This window comes from Tupaia chinensis, unplaced genomic scaffold, assembly GCF_000334495.1.
Source record: "Tupaia chinensis unplaced genomic scaffold, TupChi_1.0 Scaffold000022_1, whole genome shotgun sequence".
Taxonomy (NCBI): Eukaryota; Metazoa; Chordata; class Mammalia; order Scandentia; family Tupaiidae; genus Tupaia; species Tupaia belangeri.
The window spans coordinates 309,969-313,078 of NW_006159452.1; positions in this window are offsets into that span (position 1 = coordinate 309,969).

Sequence of the window (3,110 nt, forward strand, 5' to 3'; positions counted from 1 at the left end):
AAAAATTTATATAAAAAAAAAAAAAAAAAAAAGAAAAAAAACACAAGTGAGAGCTTTAAAAAGTGAGAAAAACAAAAGCCATTATTCTTGAATGGCAACTGCAAGAAAATGAGATTTTATGTAATAAACATTAATAATAATAATTAAATAATAAAATGACAAAATGTAAACAGAAAAAGACAAGCTTATAACATTTATGTTTTCTACATATTATCACAGTGATCTCCAAAACAGAGGTCTAAATTTACATTGCATGTGGTAGTAAATTTTTAAAATGCATATTTCAAGTCTAAGGAGTAGTTTTGTTTCTTAAAAATATTTGTGGGCCAGAGAGGGTGTGATGATTAAGGTAGCTGATTCCACGTGGTGGGCTGCATGGTTTGAGTTTCAGCAACTTGAAAAACACTCTAGGTGCATGTGCATCCATGCCGGAAATCCTGAAAGGAGAAATGGAAAAGAAAGGCTTGTGATGTGACCATCCCCATAAGGGGGAGCTTTCTCACTTTTTCTCTCTCTTATGTCTCTGGCAAGTGCATTCACCCCATAACAAAACTGAAAAAAAAAATTAGTAAAGCTATGGTGAAAATACCTCATTTCTTTCTTTCTTTCTTCTTCTTTTTGTTTCAAAGAGGTTTTTGCCTTAAGGAATGTGTGCTTGCTGGAGAGAAAGAAAGGGACAGAGACAGTGAGAGGGAAGGTGAGAAATCACCCCCCTGGGGGAATGACCATACTGCAATCCCTTCTCTTCTATGGATCTTGGGCATGAATGCACACACACATGCACCATGCATGATTTTCAAGCTACCAGGTATAGGACTCAAACTGCTGTTGGTCATGTAGGAGTCCAGTGATGTAACCGTTATACCATCTGCTGGTCCAATATCTTATTTATTTACATATTGATACAGGAAGTTGGGATGTGAGGGCCCAACACCAGTGCAGGACCTAGACTGCAAGATGGCCAAGTTCTTGTCACATGCTCATGAAGACTTAAGAGACTTGGATACAGAGAGGGGATAGCAAAGCAATTTATTAAGAGACAGAAGGAAGAACAGAGCTTCCAAGCAGGGATAGGTTGCTAAAGAAGAGATGGAGATGAGGGGTTTTTATCTAGCCGTCTGAGCAATGGGGTGAACTTCAGAAGAGGAAGTGGGATTTAAAAAATGGTTACATGGTAGCCTGAGCCCCTGTTCTTTTTTTAAAAAGAATTATTTTATTTAACTTTATTTATTTAAATATTATCAGAAAGGGAGAGATAGAGAGAGAGGGAGAGAGAGAGAGAGCAAGAGCAAGCCACCAGGTTTGGGACTCAAACGGTGGTCAATCGTTCAGGAGTCCAGCACTTTTAAGCCCCACATCACCTACAGGCCCTTGGGCTTTGCCTCTTTTTTTATTTTTATTTTTTATTATTATTATTTTTTTATGTGGAGTGAGCAGACCATAGTGTTCTGTACTTCTTCCTAGAATACAGTTACCGAACAAAAACTGTTTCGCTTAACTACAATTGCTTTGAGTTCCAGTGCAGCCTGCTTTAGACTATGAAAACTAAGCCACTGTGACTCCATCTTGGGCCTTTACCATGTCTGTGTGCTCAATATCCCTATCTCTTTATCCCTCCTTATTAGCAAGGCGTCATAAATTCTTTAGATATATTTAAAAAGGATGTATATTGTACATTAAGCAGACCTTAGAAATATGTGGCGACTTCATTGAAAAGAAAAACAGGGACTTCCTTTCGGGATCCTTATCCTATCTAACTGTAAGTGGGGGCTAGCTCCTATCTCAATATCAAAATTAAAAGTTTTTAAAACTTGCTAGAGGAGGCCAGTGTTTTAGGTGCTGGAATTCTCAAATGACTGACTGAGGTTCAAGTCCCAGACCTGGCAGCTTGTTTTTGTTTTGTTTTGTTTTGTTTTGTTTTCCTCCCTCTTTGTCTTTCTCTGGCAAAACTCATATGAAAAATAATAATAAATAAATAAAATAATTCTTAAACAAATTTCTAGTGGACATGTGCACTAAACAAAGAGAGAGAGAGAAAGTGAGAAAGCACCCTTTGGGAGGGGTGGTAGTAGGGTAGTGGTATGGCCATGCTGCAATCCTTTCTTCTCTATTCTCCTGTTGGGATTTTGGGCAGGGATGTGGGGCATGCACATGTGCAGACATGTTTTTCAAGTGGTAGTGTCCCAGCCCCACCCTTGGCCATATGGGATCTAGTCAATTTCAACACCTCTCACCTGCTGGCCTAGTTTTACTAGTGTTTTTCAAATGTTGATTAGCATATTGAAAAAGAATGCTTTTCATTAAAAAAAAAACATGTAAACTTACAAATTGTATTTTAAATGAACGTGGTCATTACTGCTCTAACAAGAGTAGAATCCGTTGAACAACTTAAAAATAACTTTAGAAACACATGTATCTTTTATGTTTTCATTTTTCCATTCTTAACATCCTGGCATTTAATCTTATTCTTGCTGCCTTGCGGTTACAATATGGCAGCTGTGTTACCAGGTCAGTTTTTATTGTTCCTGGAAGAAGGAAGAAAGGCAGGAGACAGAAGAAAAAGGAAAACTTAGTTATTTTTTTTGCTTGTGACAATTGTTTCTTATAGCCACTAGTAGTGCAAGAGAGGCTGAGAATAACGTTACGAATTTTGGGAGACAAAAGAAAGAGTACTTGAGAAGAAGTATAATTTGAGTCTCAATTGCTTAAGTACATTTTGTCTTTTGAAAATTATTAGGAATTTTACCCAGCTATCTATCTATTGGAGTTTTAGTGTTCTTCTTACTTTTATAGTAGGTCTATAAATATTAATTATATTGACCATTTGTCTTGGTTGTCATAATTATTCTCCTCTTTTGTATTTTATTTCATTTTTTAATTTGCCAGAAGGCACATGAGCTTACCAGGAAGACACAGAAAGATAGGGAGATAAAGACGGAGAAAGTGCTCTCCCCTTTCTCCCCAGTGAAGTATGGTCACACTGTAATCCCTTCTCCTCCATTTCTCCATCTTGTCAGGATTTGGGGCACACACAAGTGGCTGGAATGTTTTTCAACGGGGCTGGAATTTGTAACATCACTGGTCATATGTGACCAGACTCTCTTAACCAC